Raw genomic sequence first — 18,438 nt, forward strand, 5'->3', positions numbered from 1 at the left:
CTGCTACAGAACATTTTAAAAGAATTTTTTAAAAAAAGGAAATCAAAACGCATTTAATAATCCTCATCAAGCAGCCAAAGTACTCCCCACTTCCCATCTTTCCAGTCTTGGTGCCTTTGCTCCATGCAATTTCCTGCCTGAAATCCTCTTAGCCACTTATCACATGTCCAAATCCTAACAATTCTTTAAAACACAGGTTAAATACCTCCTCCTACACCAAATCTTCCCTAATGCCCCCAGCCAAAGTTAATTCTCTTGAGGCTCTTTCCTCTATCAAGTACTCAACTGTGTACTGGTCTTTTTCCTATTGGTGAGAAAACTCATCAAGGGCACATATGTGTCTAGGCCCTGTGTATGCCTCATTTTATACATAAACTGATATTTCACTAAAGCATATAAGAAAATGGCAAGAGTCTAAAAATAAAAAGCACAGGTTTTTCCTATTTATTTTAATTAGATAATATTTATGTACCACAAACAGTAAGAGTATGAAAGGTGAGGATTCCTCTCTATCCCCCTCCCCAGTACCCTGGTATGCCTCCTTAAAAGGCAATCACTACAGGACACCTGGGTGGCTCAGTGGGTTTGAGCATTAGACTGGGTTTCAGCAGAAGTCATGATCTCTGGGTCATGAGATCCAGCCTCCTCTCCCCGCCCCCCTCCTTCTCTCTCTGAAATAAGTTATTAACATTTTTTATTTTTTTTTAAGATTTTATTTATTTATTCACAAGAAACACACGGGGGGGCGGGGCAGAGACACAGGCAAAGGGAGAAGCAGGCCCCATGCAGGGAGCCCGAGGTAGGACTCGATCCGGAACTCCAGGATCAGGCCCTGGGCTAAAGGCGGCACTAAACACTGGTTTAGCCACCCAGGCTGGCCAAATTTTTTTTTTTTTTTTTTAAAGGCTATCACTAGCATCAGTTTCTTACACAGGGTTTCAAGTAGTCCTTAGATACAACTTTATGATGCATTCCCTAACTTTGGGTCTAAGGTGACAAAAATAATTTGTAAACAGCATTTAAAAGTAAATTTATTTATAACAATTACACAATTGCATATAGTGTACCTACATGCTGAGGCAAATAAAATATGACAACCAACAGATGAAAAGATAAACTATGTCCTCTGACTTGCAAAACTAAAGTCACCCTGAGCTCTGGGAGGAAAAATCACTGTTCACTATCAGAATAAATGCAGACTCTTTTCAAGCATACCATCAACCAAGTTATTCAAAGTTTTTTTATAGTATAAAACCCACTTAAGAAAAAAAAAAAACCCCACTTAAGGACTCCATTAAGACTCCAAAATTCTCACTAAGCTACGAAAAAGGTGCTAAGTCATTACAAATAAAATATTTAAAAAGAATGTAGGGGCACCTGAGTGGCTCAGTGGTTGAGTGTCTGCCTTTGGCTCAGGGAGTGATCCTGGAGACCCAAGATCGAGTCTCACATCAGGCTTCTGCAGGGAGCCTGCTTCTCCCTCTGCCTGTGTCTCTGCTTCTCTCTCTGTGTGTCTCTCATGAATAAATAAAATCTTCAAAAAAATAAAAAATAAAATAAATAAATAAGAATGTAGAGATTTTGGAAAGCTAGATATCTTAAGAAATATTAGTAGAGTATTAATAAAGCATTTCTCAATATCATAACAAAGTGCACATTTTCTAATTTATAAATAGTAGGAATTAAATGTTTCTAAAAGGTCTTTAATCATAGTGTATAAAAACTTAGAAAAAAAATAAAAACTTAGGAAATTTCAGTCATTATTCCTAAACTAAAGAATCACATGGGAAAAAAAATACATGGCAGATTATGCTATAAAGATCAGGATGTTCAAGTCAGAAGGAAGTCAGTTGTCTTATCAGAAAATTTACCTAGCAATAAAAATCTGAAGCCATCATTAGATCAAAAAAAGTTTAGTTTAAAATTCTATACTGAATACTAAACTCACTGTAATAGACAGTATTCTTTTAAGATTTTATTTTTAAGTAATCTCTACACCCAACATGGGGCTCAAACTCACAACTCCAAGATCAAGAGTCACATGCTCTACTGACCAAGCCAGCCAAGCACTCCAGAGGATGGTATTCTTAGAAAAAATACTGAAGGGCAAATTACCCAATGTGTTAATACCACGTTATCCCTTGGGATTTGAGGCACACAGTGCCAGCTGTCTTGCAATATATGGATTTTTCCCTTCTTCCAAACTAAAGGAATCTCCAATTTCTTTTGACTATGCACACAGCCATCTCCAGGAAAGACTACATTTTCAGCTTCCCTTGCAGCTATCTGTGGCCTTGTGCTTTTGTTATAATTAAAGGGAAAGAGCAGAAGAGATGTGTGTAACTTCTGGAAAGATGGGGATGTACCCAGCTTTTACCCTTCCCACCTCCCCCCTGGTGAGAATGCAGAACTGACCACAAAAACTAGAGATGCTCTTTGACTAAAAGGAGAACTCTGGGACTTCTAGTGATCATGAAGTTACCATACTAGCTCAGAGCTGTCCATGGTTTACATGAAAGAAAGGAAACTTCTACCTTGGTCAAGCCATTGTTATTTTGGGTTTCTGCCACTCACTACTATACCTAATCCTACTTAAAACAAGGGAAACCTACAAAGAAAGAATACTATATGTATTTATAACATACTACTTCATTAAACAAATTCTAATACAAATTTTATACTTTCTAGGATTAAAATAAGAACTTTTTTGAGGGGCAGCCTGGATGGCTCAGCGGTTTAGCACCACCTTCAGCCAAGGGGGCAATCCTGGAGACCTAGGATCAAGTCCCACATCAGGCTCCCTGCATGGAGTCTGCTTCCCCCTCTGCCTGTGCCTCTGCCTCTCTCTCTGTGTCTCTCGTGAATAAATAAATAAAATCTTAAAAAAAAAAAAAAAAGAAACACTTTTCTGAGGATTCAAGAAACACTTTTTTGAGGATTCAAAAAACAAGCACTGAAATGTCTTTCTATACTATATGTGAGATATAAAAATATCTTTATCAAGAATTTGTCCAAAAATAAGCTTCCTTAATATTCTTTGAGGTCAGGATATTAAGCCAGATCTCTTGCATTGTCAACCTCAGTAGACTATACAATAATATTATCCAATCATTCACTTAACAAATGAATACCTACTACATTCTTCACATGCTAGATGCAAAGGATGTAGAGGTGACAAAAGCAGATATGGCCTGTGCCCTCCTAGAGTTAACAGCAGTATACCTGAGGTTGCAGAATATGAGGGCAACACTCCAAATGCCTCTCTTCTAGCTTCCAAGTTTATTATCCCCCTTTTGCTACCATGTTCTTGTTTCAGACTGAGTATAACATGATTAGGCTTCAACTCTGCTCTACTAACATAATCATATGTAATCATATTCCTCAAAGATTATACTCCCATTACCAAAATTAAAATCAGCACATTACCAAAATGCCATAGCAGCTATCATATCATTAATGGTGGACCACTTTTCCAAATGGCAAATCTCATTTTCACATAACATTTCTCCTTAATTTCATCTCAAAGAGTAACCTTATCCTTAAATTTAAAAAATACTTTGCAAAAAAAAAAAAAAAATACTTTGCAGTTTGCCCTAACTTCCAGGGAATGTCCTTAAAAAAAAAAAAAAAAAGTCAGAATGTAGGGCTACTAGACAGATGGCCAATCATAGATGGCCAATCATGTTTAGTTATTCCTCACAGGCTAAACCAAGCTCACTACAGAGCAGAAGCTAGACCAACAAGATGCCTTGCACTCTCTCTTCATCCTTTGCCTTCTTGAACCCCTCTAAGAGGAGGGAATACTAATCTGATTCAGTCAGAGTCCAAAACACTGATTGGACTTGTTTATAAATTTGAAGACTAAAGCAGATTAAATGGACACCTCAGTGGCTCAGCAGCTGAGCATCTGCCTTGGGCTCAGGGCATGATCCTGGGATCTGGAATCGAGTCCCACATCGGGCTCCCTGCATGGAGCCTGCTTCTCCCTCTATGTCTCTGCCCCTCTCTCTGTCTCTCATGAATAAATAAAAATAAATAAATGCAAATTAAATATAATACATATATATGAGGGTTTACTATCTTGTACTTGCTTATTTTACTCTCTTTGGGTCTTCTGTAAAGTAGCCAGCCTAAGAATAGTAAGATAGTGGGATTTAGGGACGACTGGGTAGCTCAGTGGTTGAGCATCTGCCTTGGGCTCAGGGTGTGATCCCACAGTCCCAGGACCAAGTCCCACATCGGGCTCCCTGCATGGAGCCTGCTTCTCCCTCTGCCTATGTCTCTGCCTCTCTGTGTGTGTCTGTCATGAATAAATAAAATAAAATCTAAAAAAAAAAAAAAAAAGATAGTGGGATTTAGGAGGAAGGGAGATCCCTTGCCTAGCTTGTAGGTTTAAGCAATATGCTACAACCCAGGATACTAGACAGCTCTGTTTTGGCCAAAAGCCAAACTAATAATAAAATAATACTTTGAACTTCCCACTTGCCATTGTTCTACTTATATAAATCTCCTTCAGGAACATCACAAAAGAAACTAAGCTATGACATTCTGATCATTTATTAATACCCCAAACCTTGCCATTACTCTATGGTCTGTGTCATTCACTTGGTATTTAACCATGTACAATTCTGTAGCATTTCCTATATCCAAGAAATAATAAAAGTTTTAGTTGGTAATTTAGAACTTATGTGAACCCTCAACAGTTGACCCACTGCTCCTATGTATCTCCTGGTTATTGAGTATTGCAGATAACAAAGAAAGCAAACAATGGAAAGTTAGAGCTCTAAGTAACAATCATAACAGTAAATAGTTTTTAAAAGCTAGTAAAAGCTTATTGAACCCTTGCTATTTCCCAGATATATTTTAAGCATCTTATGTATATTAATTACTTTGGTCCTCACAATAAACTTGTTAGATGAGTACTATTATTATCTTCTACTTTACAGATGAGCAAACTAAGATCCAGAGGGGTTAAGAAAACTTGCCTAAAGTCACAGAGTTATTAAGCAGTAGACTGGGGATTGAGTCTAGAGCTCTTAACTACTTTGTTAAATAGTATGATGGTTAAGAGTGGACAAAAACTGGTAAATTTTGAGGTTCAGTACCCAAAAGCCATCCAAGGAGACAGAGGGCAACATGGATCAGGACCTCAGGAAAGAGATTAGGGTTCTATTTATAAACTTGCAGATTGGACACACCAGATAGAACAAGGTCACACTGGAAAACAGAGCTGAGGGAGAAGTTAATCAACAGAATCGGGATCCCGGGGTGGCTCAGCGGTTTGACATCTGCCTTCAGCCTAGGGCGTGATCCTGGAGTCCAGGGATCCAGTCCCACATCGGGCTCCCGGCATGGAACCTGCTTCTCCCTCTGCCTGTGTCTCTGCCTCTCTCTCTCTCTCTGTGTCTCTCATGAATAGATAAATAAAATCTTAAAAAAAAAAAATCAACAGAATCATGAGAAACAGCAATATTTAAATACAAAGTATTTAAAGGGTTAAAAGTTGACATTTTTGGCCAAACTAATAATGCAGTAGGGTGGTATTTTTGTATGTTATATACACAAAACATATACTATATTACAAATCAAAATATGTAACAGATACACCTACTCTACAGGAACTAGAACGTAATTTCACTATAACGACTACAGGTTTATGGTAGCATCTCTGTTTTTATTGTACTGTTGGTCATAACTAAATTTTTCATGCTATATCTTTAGGCAAGAACACTACCTACAGAACTGTTCCTATGAGAGAAAATAACCCGCTTTAAGTTCTATCTTGGGGATCCCTGGGTGGCTCAGCAGTTTGACCCATGCCTTTGCCTCAGGGCATGATCCTGGAGTCCCAGGATGGAGTCCCACATCAGGCTCCCTGCAGGGAGCCTGCTTCTCCTTCTGCCTATATCTCTGCCCGCCCCCTCTCTCTCCATCTCTCATGAATAAATAAATAAAATCGTAAAAAAAAAAATCTATCTTCAGGAATTTTTTCCAGGGTATAAATCTGTGAAAATAAAAATGGCCTAAACACATGACCACCTTTCAATGATTTTAAGATGCCCAATGTTTACATTTGTAAAGCACTGGAACTTTACAATTTACAGACAGGTCTCACATAGTTTAATTGTTAGCATTTTTTTTCATTCTTAGCAGCACATAAAATGATGGTACATCTTACTACTGACCACATCTTAGATACAATGAAATGTGTCTTTCAGAATACATTTAATTCCACATATAAACATATATACTGGTGTAATTAAAGGAAAACTTTCTGATTTCATGAGGTTTATGGATCTAATGGAAAGGACATGATTTAACATTAAGTTATAAGAGCAAGTAATAAACATTAACACAAGATATGAATATCTTTTCGCCATTTTTCAATGCTGCCATAATGGTGCACATGAATGTCTTGGCTGATGCTCTCAAGAGCATCACCAGTGCTGAAAAGAGAACAAATGCCAAGTTCTTATTAGGCCATTCTCCAAAGTCGTTGTCCGGTTTCTGTGATGATGAAGCATGGTTACATTACTGAATTTGAAATCACTGATGTTATGGAGCTGGGAAAATCGTTGTGAACCTCATGGGCAGTTTAAACACATGTGGAGTGATCAGCCCCAGATCTGATGTGCAACTCAAAGATCTAAAAAATGGCATAATAACCTACTCCTATCCCACTAGTTTGGTTTCATTGTACTAACAACCTCAGCTGGCATCATGGACCATGAAGAAGCAAGACAAAATACACAGGAGCAAAAATCCTGGGATTCTTTTTCTCAGAATGTAATACATATATGCAAATAGAATGCCTCAATGAACACCCCCCCACCAAAAAAAGTGTTATTAAAGTAAGTGGACCTGAAGAAAAGAGAAAAGGTACTTAGTTGGTAGGAACTCAGAATGGCCAAGTCAAAAAAACAACAACAAAAAAACAACCTAAGGCAAGTATCTTAACTGATGAAATTAAATCTGGCATGCCTAAGTGGCGCAGTCGGCTAAGCATTCAACTCTTGATTTCAGTTCAGGTCATGATCTCAGGGTCCTAGGATCTAGCCCTGCATCAGACTCAGCAGGGAATCTACTCAGAGATTTCTCTTCCTCTCCCTCTTCCCCTCCCTCTCTGTCTCTTCCAAGAAAAAGGAAGAGATTAAATCTGTTCTAAGAACAATAGAAAGAAGGTAGAGAATAAATGATACCTGAACAAGGGTGGAAGGAGATGAGTAACATGAGGTCATGGTCACACTACTCTCCTCTAAGAACAGCAACTACTCTCTAGTCAAAGTAAAGCACTGCTTGAGGATAACTAATCAAAAGGGAAAACATTTTTAAGTCTTCTTTATTTTTCTCCTTTGAATCCCTCTAGTGGTTTTATTTTATTTTTTTAAGCTCTTATTTACTTATTCACGAGATACAGAAAGAGAGAGAGAGAGACATAGGCAGAGAGAGAAGCAGGGTCCCCAAGGGGAGCCCGATTCAGAACTCGATCCCAGGACCCCAGGATTACAACCTGAGCCGGAGGCAGATGCTCACCCTCTGAGCTACTCAGGTGCCCCCTCTAGTGGTTTTAAAATAAATCTACAAACCTTTAATACTCCTCTCTTCAAGAGGTGGAGCTTAATTCCCTTCCCTTTACACATGGGCTGGACTTAAAGACTTGTTTTAAAGAAATACAATATGATAGAGGTGATGGTGTGTAACTCCTGAGACTAGGTCAGAAAAGGCATTGAGGGAGCAATGCCTGAGGGGCTCAGTCAGTTGAGCATCTAACTCTTGATCTCAGCTCTGGTCACAATCTCAGGGTCGTGGAATCAAGCCCTATTACCACATTGGGCTCTGTGCAGGGAATCTGCTTGGGATTCCCTCTGCCTCTTCTCTGAAATCACTCACACACTTGCTTGCTTTCTCTCTCGCTCAAAAATAAATAAATAATTTTTTAAAAAATAAAAAAAAAGGAAAAAGGAAGAAAAGGCATTGAAGACTCCTCGTTGCTTCTTTCTCACTCTCCTTCTGATCACTCCTCCTGGGGAAAACCAAACACCACATCATGAGGTCACTCAGGTAACCACACAGACAGCAACTGAGGCTTCTTCCTACAGAGGCCTTCTGCCCAAAGTTAACTGAGTAAGCCATGTGGAAGTAGAGCTTCCAGCCCCAGTCAAACTTTCAGATGACTGCACCCCAGCTGGTATCTTGATTGCAACCTCAAGAGAGATCTGAAGCTAGAACCAGTGAAGCTGAGCCACTCCCAAGTGAATGACCTTAGAAACTATAAGATAATAAATATTTACTGTGCTGTCACCAAGTCTTGAGGTAATTTTTTTATACAGCAATACATAACTAATTAGGCAACCCCGGGATCCCTGGGTGGCGCAGCGGTTTGGTGCCTGCCTTTGGCCCAGGGCGTGATCCTGGAGACCTGGGATCGAATCCCACATCGGGCTCCTGGTGCATGGAGCCTGCTTCTTCTCTGCCTCTCTCTCTCTCTCTCTGTGACTATCATAAATAAATAAATTTTAAAAAAGAAAAAAAGAATACAAAGTCTTTAAAATAATAATAATAATAATTAGACAACCCCATGGTACTTTGTGTCTCTAAAGCACTTATGTTTATCTTCTAACAGTTATGTGTACAAAGATAGCCAGTATAGTCATTTCCGGAAAGCTGTTCTCTTCATGTTTATATATCTACAAGGCTAACCTCCATGAACTATACAATCAAGGACTTGAGGTAGCTTTTTTTTTTTTTAATATTTGTTCATTCTTGCCAGTGCTTATTATACACTGCAGATATCAAAAATGAGGTGATTGGGCAGCCTGAGTGGCTCAGGGGTTTAGCGCCGCCTTCAGCCCAGGGCATGATCCTGGAGACCCAGGATCAAGTACCACGTCAGGCTCCCTGCATGGAGCCTGCTTCTCCCTCTGCCTGTGTCTCTGCCCCTCTCTCTCTCTGTCTCTCATGAATAAATAAATAAAATATAAAAAAAAAAATGAGGTGATTATATCCTGAATAAGGGCACAGCTAGTGGAGTGGGGTAAAAAAGAAAATACTGATTTGACTGATCTGATTTAAAGATGGAATGAGGGATTATAGATATAAAAATAAAAAATAACTCTAGAATGGGGCCCCTGGCTAGATCAGAGAGTAGAGCATGGGACTGCTGATCTCGGGGTCATGAGTCTGAGCTCCACATTGGTGGAGAGATTACTTAAAATATACACATACACAGCCTCCAGAAGGAGGAAAAGGTAGTCATTTTGTATCCCTGGAAGTACATTAATTTTACATGTGTTTCCTCAAATTTTACATGTGTTTCCTCAAATTCTACAGTTCTTATGGGAACTACAGAATATTAGTTCCCATAAAAAGGCCACACATAGGGACGCCTGAGTGGCTCAGTGGTTGAGCATCTGCCTTCAGCTCAGGTCGTGATCCCAGAAATCCAGGATCGAGTCCCACAACGGGCTCCTTGCATGGAGACTGCTTCTCCTTCTGCCTGTGTCTCTGCCTCTCTCTGTGTGTCTCTCATGAATAAATAAAATCTTTAAAAAAAAAAAAAAAAAGAAGGTCACACATACTCTTTGGGGAAGAAAAAAAATAACAAATGAAACAAATAGACAAACAATTAAAAAAAAAAGCCCTCTGTAAAGTACAGGATATTTCTGAGCCTTTAAGGTATTAATAAGCATTACAAATTTACTTGAGGGTGAGGGGAAGGGATAATTGGGTGATGGGCATTAAGAAGGGCACTTGAGGGATCCCTGGGTGGCGCAGCGGTTTGGCGCCTGCCTTTGGCCCAGGGCGCGATCCTGGAGACCCGGGATCGAATCCCACATCGGGCTCCCGGTGCATGGAGCCTGCTTCTCCCTCTGCCTGTGTCTCTGCCCCTCTCTCTCTCTCTCTCTCTGTGACTATCATAAATAAATAAAAAATTTAAAAAAAAAAAAAAAAAAAAAAAAAAAAAAAAAAAAAGAAGGGCACTTGATATAACGAGCACTAGGTGTTATATGCAAATGATGAATCATTAAACTCTATCCCTGAAACTAATAATACAGTATATTCTAACTAAAGTGAATTTAAATAAAGGATAAAAAACAATAACAATAAAAATAAATTTACCTGAACTCAAAACACCTGAAATATTTGTGGTATATTAGTATGCCGTGAATAAAGTTTGGGAAACAAGGACTTGGGTAGGCAGGAAGGTAGACCACGTAGGTGGGTAAATTCCCAGGAAAAACACAACAAGACAGATGTAATAATATCATCTCATCTAGAAAAGAAATCTTAACTGACTACCATTTATGACAATGTAGTTTCTTAAAGCAAAATAAACTGTTGGATAAGCTATCAAAAGCAACAACAACAACAACAACAAAAAAAAAAAAGCAACAACAGCCATACCAGATGTCAGGAAAAATAAAGATAAAAAATCATGATAGGATATAACAGTAGAAAAAAATTACCTCCCACAGACTGTCTCAGAATGCCTCTCGAACCCATGTCTCCTACTATGTACCTCAACAGTTACGCACCCTGCCAGGTGAGCACCCTGCCATCTCGGAAGTAGCTGAAGAAGTGGTCTGGCTCCAAACCCTTAACCAACAGTCCTATCAGATCTTCTCTTGGGAAACGTTAATTAAATATATAATTAGTCATTAGTAGTGGAAGCGGAAGCAGAAGCAGAGGCATAAAGACACAAAGAAACAGGAGATAAAACAGCTGAGTGAATAGCAGAGGATTAGGTAGGCCAGCCCTAGCTATCTAGTGTCTTGTGCAGAACAATACTTTCCTTCAGTAAAAAAAATTTAAGTTAGGGATGCCTGGGTGGCTCAGTGGTTGAGCGCCTCCCTCCAGGGCATGATCCTGGAGTCCCAGGATCAAGTCCCACATCAGGCTCCCTACATGGAGCCTGCTTCTCCTTCTGCATGTCTCTGCCTGCATCTCTCATGAATAAATAAATAAAATCTTAAAAAAAAAAATCAACTTAGTATTTTACTAACTAATCTGAAGAACTTTACATGGTGATCCAACCAGAAAGAACAGGACCACAAACTGATGATACCCCTTCAGTCACTTCAGTGACCCACAGAGAAAGGAAGGAGAGGAGAGGGAAAGAGGAATGAAGGGCAGGGGGACACTAGCACTGGGTTTAATAAGGGTCATCCAGTTTAAATTCACGTCAATAATGTCTTCAAATACCAAACATCTTTTTAACAGTGGCCAGAGTCTTTGCTTCTCATTGGAAGTCAAGCAAAATTGTTGTAGCATGGCTACATCTCCTCAGTACAGCCAGTACAGCCACAGTACAGGTTCTGCCTAGGGAAGGAAAGGTTTCCAGAGCCTCCCCAGGCAGCTGCTCATGTTTGAGACACATGCCCACATTCTCACCTGCTCACAATCCTCCCCTCAAACTTAATTCACCCCACATACATTAAATGCCACCACTAGTCCTCTTATCCTGCTCCCCATCCCCAAAAGTAAGGCGGTAGGAATCAGGCCTCTGGGACCTGGCCAACATGTATAGGTGTCAATGAATGTGTACATGCATGCTCTGTTGAGTATGTGTGTGGCCATGTGTGCTAGAATGGGTTTTTGTATGAGAGGCTCTCCCCTGCTGCTCCAAGACTCTGTCTACAGATGCTGCATGGTCAGGCTTAGTCCAGGCCCACAATGTAAATAAATACTGTACCCTTTAGAGTGGTGTCCTTATGCTATACACAGCCTGCACAACCATACATAGCCCTGGCACTAGGGTATGTCTCAACAAACTCTTCCCGCTGAGGAGGCGATAGGTAATCTGGTTACTAAAGCTGGGCAGGATCTTTATCCCAAACAGTATTCCAGCATCCATGAGGCCAATCAGAACCTGGGGTTCTTGTTCTTTCTGTGAGGCCTGACTCTCCAGGCTTTCATTTCTGTTCCTCTTTTCTCCAATATGTGAAATGACTTGGAAGACTTTCTATTCTTGCACCCAAATAAGCCTAACCAAACCTTTGCAAATCACATGTACAACTAGTTTTAAATTAGGGCATGGCCAGGAGCTTCAACTTCTGATGCAAAAGCCCAAGACAAATAGGCTGTGAGGATTCCTCAAATACCAAGTGGTCTATGAATTAGAGATCATATCATTTTGTAACATAACCATATAAGGAAGTATTTCACAATTAAACATATTGCTTATGGTTGCTGATACAATGGCAAATTTTACTAAGTGAAAATAATTTTACGCTGACACAAACAGGTCACTTTACAAAAAACTGTTTATATTAGCACCCCTATCTGACCTAGTTACCTAATATACAGACGCATGGTGTATCTTACATCACTTGGCACACCAACAAGTTAATCATACAAATCACAATTCCAAGCAAAACCTCATTCTGGTAAATATATTAAGTATTTGAGCATGTTTGAGTAATTTGTGGTCAAATGTTCATTAGAATGGCTTAAGCAATCTTAACTATTTTCTAACACATAAATGCTCATTCTTTTCATTATTTTAAAAAATATTAGAACTGTTAGACAAGAAACCAAGCACAAGCCAACAGGCTCACCAAAATCACACTAACAGAACAAGCAAATTGGAATACAAATACAAATCTGGAATAACTACTAAGATACTACTAATAATTAACAATCACATAAACATGATTCAAGAGGAGTTCCTAGTTGTTGAAAAATTCTATGATCAGCTACAGCACAGTGTTATCAGAAAGTGATTATGTAAAACAATAGTGTATTGTTTCAGAGTGTGTGTGTCTGTGTGTATGTAATGAAGTTCACAGCTATGTTACACTAATGACTCTAAACATCTGAATTTTCTGCCATCTTAACCTTTAAATCAACTGCAAAAGAAGCTGCCAAAAGCAGTTAGTTGGAAAGCACAGAATTCCCAGAAGAACTCACTATATACAACTTATTTTACTACTTAAGTGTTTTTTTGATTACTGGGATTTGAACAAGATGTTAAAGATTCAAAACTAACTTTAACAGTAATGGGTGCTTACTAAATCCATAATATTATTCAACATACACTGGTTTTAGAAAGGCATAGGTCATATTCATATGTGCGTGTGTGTTTTTACAGAACCTGGCATATTTTTTGTTCAAAAGTACATGTTAATTGTTGCAGGACCTGGCAGTGGTTACTGTCCTTTTTAATAATGTTTTGACTGACCACTAAGTCAAAGTTGAAAAAGTAACTGGTACTTTTATCTCTTGATTTGGATTATCTTTATGTTGTAAACCAGTTCTCAACTACTCTAGTTACCTTGGAACAAAACACTGGCAGAGAATATGCTGGATTGAAAGTACCAGACACTATTTTCACTGAATAAATAATACATTTGAACTGTTCACATTTCATTGTAAAAGGTACACAACCCCTGGAGTCTAGGGGTTAGACCCTAACTTTTGAAAGCAAAGTGAATCAGAAATCACATAGAGTAGCCAGTCTGGAACAGAAGATGTTTATTCTATGCTGAGTCTCCTTTGCCTCTGCAAACCTCTCCAACAGTTCACTCCATTAAAACATCGAGATGGGGTAGGATGTGTTGATAATAAAAAACCTTCCAGGCATTTATCAAGTAGATTATCTCTGAAACTACACCTTGGATTAGAAGCCTTTGACCAGGAATTTGGCCTTCGTGTTAATCTGTGTATACATTCATTTCACATTTTCTCTTGCCTCTGTTGTTCTTTTTTTTTAATCTAATCCATAGAATAAATTGTCCTGACTTAATTTTGCTTATGTGACAATTGAAAACAACACTACTGCAGCGTAACACCACTACATCTGCAAAACTGCCAATTTCAGTGAGTTCCTCTTCCACCCACCTCACCCCATCCCCATGAAATCCCAGAAGAAAACCCCTGAGCCAAAGGCTAGGATTTTTCTTTGCTATAGGGTAAGTCTATGTGACTTTTTTTATTAATGATACTGAAAACTTTTTAAAGACTGCTAGTGTACGTACAGTTTCCAACACCAAGAACACAAATAAATCCCTTCATTTTGTTTAGTATTTCAAGACAAACTATGTTTCTCATAAAAGAAGAGTATCGATTCAGAAGAGTCCTTGGAAGTCACTATGTGTAAATACTTCTGACAACAGAACACATTAATGTCAAGACACAGCCAATAACGTAAAAAGCCTCGATGCATCTGTGCCAGTCAAAGGGCATGTGTATTAGCAGCTCAGGGAAGTGGCATTTGCAGGAAGGCACTACAACTGCATTCAAAAGAAAATCATTAGGCCTCAGCCGTTAATCCCCTCCCCCATGCTCCTCATCAGGATCCCTCAAAGCAATTAACCAGTAGAAGGTGCTATTCTGCAACCCACAGTATTCACACCAACCTCCATCCTTGGCCCAGAGCTGGGTTTAACCCAGGTGGAATCGGTCAGCCTATTCCCTGTCCAGTATTCAAGGAAGACTCTACACCAGCCCCCCAGCCACCAGATCTGTCTTTATAGCCCCTGTGTACAAAACAAAACAAAAAATGACATCTCAATGGCCAGCATACCTACTATCAGCCATCAGACCACTAATATGTCAAAACATACAGACATTCTTTACTAAATATTAATCTCAAACACGATCTTTTTCATCTTAATTGAGACGATCTACTTCTACCTTGAAAAGGCCCTGGTCACATTCACTACAATAAGAGTCAACTGAACAAATCACTGTCCCCAACAAAGTCAGGGGCAATGAAGAATAGGAAAGCTGACTACAAGGCCACGACACATAAAGAGGGATTTTATCTTTACATACACACAAAAAAAGAGCAGCAGAAACTAGGGCTGCAAAGGAAAGAAGGGAGGTGGAGGAGTCTCTGAACATGTTTTTGAGTGTCCTTTAGTTTCCGATATACTCTTCTGCCTCTTTTAAGGTTGAAAAAAAAAAAAAAAAAAAAAAAGGCCAGACATGAGATGGGTGAAAGAAAGCTGAAAAAGAAAAGCGTCCACCCTTCCCCCCATCTCCTCTCTCCTCTCTCCCAAAAAAGAGCTGTGTTTGTCTGTGCAAACCTAGTCCCAAATATGGGAGAGAGAGAATGAATGTGTGTATGGAAGAACAATGAGCCCTCAGCCTGGTATTGTGTGTGTGTGTGTGTGTGTGTGTGTGTGTCTGCCTCTGCCTCTTTTCCCTTCACCCTCAACAACAACAGGGAGAGCTAGAAGCCAGCTTTCCACCCAGGCCATCAAAATCAAAACTGGTTTATAATTTACAGTGGCATTAACTCAGCAAGGAAATCCATGGAAGGAAACAGCTACCCAAAGATGATTTTATTATTGTATAGATCCATCCTCTCTCCCCTCCCCCAACAGACTGAGACTAAAAGAAACCAGTGTACACCAGACAAAAAAAAGGTCTCTCTTTAAACCGAAAGCAATTATCAAAACAGTTTTGTATCTAAACATAGGGTGCATTAATTTGTGTGACATCAAAATGTTTGTTTTGCAATCCACGAAGTTTCCCTTTTACTAGTTATCTTTTCTGCGTTTAAAAATTTGCTTTGGGGAAGGCTATTTCGGGATTCATACAAAACTACTTTCTAAATGTCCCTTAAAATAGCAACAACACACACTGAAACATTTAAAGCACCCAGTTTCTCAAGGACACGTTTTTTGCTTAAATCAATGTCTGAAGTCTCTAATCCAGAGAAATTGCAAGCAAACCTTGGAAAAGAGGCAGAGGAACATGACAATTCGACAATGAATCATTCTGTTTTCCTTTCAACAACTTCTCAAGCAACCACTTTCAAAGGAAACCTGCAATACTCCCCCCTCCAACACACACACACAGACACACACACACATCTTATGTCAAACTACTACCTCTCTTCTTTTCAAAACCTTCAATAAAAATAAAAATAGAAGCCACTCTCTCTTTCAGAGAGCAGAACTCAAATATGGTAGTAAGAATCCTATTCTGCTGCAAACGATTTGGGGGTTTTCGTAATAATTTAGGAACCACACAGAGACCTGGAGATGTAGAGCACAAAGAGGGAATCTTTCCCTAATGTGAAAATGATACTTTCAGAAGAGTCCTTTCCACCACCACCACCACCACCAAGACCCCCAGACCCACAAACATTCAAGAAATGTACAGTCTGGGTCCCTGACTTCCCTTCCTGCCTCCCCACCGCAACCCCCAGTTTCAGCCAATAATTTAGTCACATGAAACAGTTTAACCCCCAGACAAGTCAAACTAGACCATGATTAAGCAGCAAAGAAAGAACAGGGGTCGGCAGGCGAGTGGGACAGTTACCTGGCCCGCACAGGGCCCAGGAAGCCCCGGCCCTTTATTCCCGACACCCCCCGCCCCCCCCGGCCGCGCGCGGCTTGCTGGCCGCCCCCCCTCCCGGCGGACCCGGGGCGCCCACGCCGACCCCCTGCCGCCCCGCGCCCGCGCCCGCGCCCGCGCCCAGGACGAGGCGCCGGGGACACGGCAGCAGCCCCACGCCGGCAAGTTGGAGACTTACCTTCCCCGGATGCGCTACACCATCAATGGAGGTGTGTTCGTCCGGCTCCCGGGAAAGTGGGGGACGGGGCGGGGAGGCCGCTGGGCTCGCGCCGACGAGGGGCCGGCCACGGGGACGGGGCCGGGGCCGGGGGGCTGCGGGGGCTTCCCTCCCGTGACCTCGGGGCCGGTCTCCACCAGCCTCCCTGCTGCTCGCTCGGCCAGTCCTTCAGGAGCGGGAGCCCAGGATCATGTCTGGTTTTGTTTTCCTGAGGGCGAGGGGCTCCCTGAGGATGATGCTGATTTTTTTCCCCCCTCAACTAGGAGAGAAAAGAAACAGAGTGTGGGAGGCGAGCGAGAGGAAGAGCGGCGGGGAAGCGGAGGTGGGGGCGAGACCCGAGGCGGGCGAGCGTCTAGGGCGTGCGGGAGGAAGAGGAGGCTGGGAGCGCGGGGGGCGGCTCGCGAGCGTCTGTGGGAGTAGCGGCGCCTCGGCGATGGTGGCCGAGCCGCGGCGGGGCTGCTGCACCGACCCGCCGCCCACTCCGCGCTCGGGCCCGGCCCACCTCGCAGTATCGCGCCTCGCCATTGGCGCGTCCCGGCGTGACGCGCGCGGAGGCCGGGCCAATGGGAGGCGGAGGGCGGGCGAAGGGGCGGGGCTTCCTGCGCTCTCTCATTCTCTCCCTCTCTCTCCCTCTTTTTTTTTTTTTTTTTTTTTCTTTCTAATAAAAAAGAGCAGGAGAGAAGGAGGGGAGAGGCTGGTCTGTACCGACGCGGCGGCGGCCCGGGCTCGAGCGCGCGCTCCGGGCGGCGGCTGGCGGTGGGCTCGGCCCCCGACCGCGGCGCGTCTTTGTGCAGGTCCCAGCGGCGCCGCTGGCCGGGGTCACAATTTGCCGTCGCGGCCACTTCGGACGCGGACTCGTGTCCCTGGGAAGGGGGGCGGGGGAGGAGGGGGGAGGGAGGAGGGGGACTCGGAGTGGGCTCCAGCGATTCGCTGCAGGACTCTTCCGAAATTCTGATTTCAGAAGATTAATTAAGAAAAGGAAAAACGAAATTCGCAGGTCGCGCTGCTTCTTTGAAAAAGAATATAATAAAGAGGCAAAGCCCGGAAAGTCTCATCAAGGAATAAAGAAGGGACTAGAACCCCAGCCGCAGAGGGCATATTAGGGAGAGAGCAGTGTGCACAACTCTATGCCGTAAGTTGGAAAAATAAAATTAAAAAAAAAACAAAAAAAAAGGAAAAAAACAAATATCACCTTTTTCTTTTGAGAAACCTAGTATTCTGGTAAGGCTGGTAATGACAGGGTCCGCGGTGCTGTAAGGGGAGTGAGGGGCAGGCCAAATGCGCATACTCTTGTTTAATATAATTTATAGGAATGAGAGGTTTGGAAATTTTAATTATGACGAGCAGTTTTTGAAATGCATATCATGCTTATTGAGTTCTTTCACACACCCTGGCACGAATCCAGGGCGAATCATCAACCTATTGTTGGTTTGTTAATATACTGTAAATGCTTATTGGTGTCCTTATACCATACACTCTCCCTGAAGGAGTTCAGATCTGTATATAATAGAATAATTAAGGGATAGAACACAGCGCAAAATAATTCGCTCATCTATTTCAAATAAAGTGATAATTTTCTCTTTGGAATATCTATTCAGATTATAATTTCCATATCCAGCAGTTTCTTTTAAGAATAATTTGGACTGAGCAGATATCATTGGGCTGTGACTCCATAGATTCAGAAACAAAACGGGTCTTTGCCATAACCTCTCTGAGTAACTTTCAGCAAGAAAAACCCTCTCTTGCTGCAATTCCTTCAGCTGTGAAATGGGAAAGGTAGTTAATACCTCATTACATATCTAATAATGTGAGAACTGAAAGTTACAACATAATAAATGGCTCCGGACATCCTAGATGTGAATGGAACTATTCGACCTCAGTTTGAAAATAGTAAAGTGTATTAGATGGCTTCA

At 41.4% G+C, this 18,438-nt stretch overlaps 1 protein-coding gene across 5 annotated transcripts in view; it reads right to left on the bottom strand.

The window, feature by feature from the left end:
- The window catches only part of RERE (arginine-glutamic acid dipeptide repeats), a 401,403-nt gene extending 384,428 nt beyond the window's left edge, over window positions 1–16,975 (bottom strand). For 3 of the 5 annotated variants that reach the window (XM_041770332.1, XM_041770330.1, XM_041770328.1), the window contains exon 1: window positions 16,487–16,975. The gene's annotated coding sequence lies outside the window, so the exon portion shown is untranslated. The remainder of the gene's footprint in view (window positions 1–16,486) is intronic. The other 2 variants (XM_041770329.1, XM_041770331.1) reach the window with 2 other exon arrangements.
- Between the last annotated feature and the right edge of the window lie 1,463 nt (window positions 16,976–18,438).

This window comes from Vulpes lagopus, chromosome 10 (assembly GCF_018345385.1).
Source record: "Vulpes lagopus strain Blue_001 chromosome 10, ASM1834538v1, whole genome shotgun sequence".
Classification (NCBI taxonomy): domain Eukaryota; kingdom Metazoa; phylum Chordata; class Mammalia; order Carnivora; family Canidae; genus Vulpes; species Vulpes lagopus.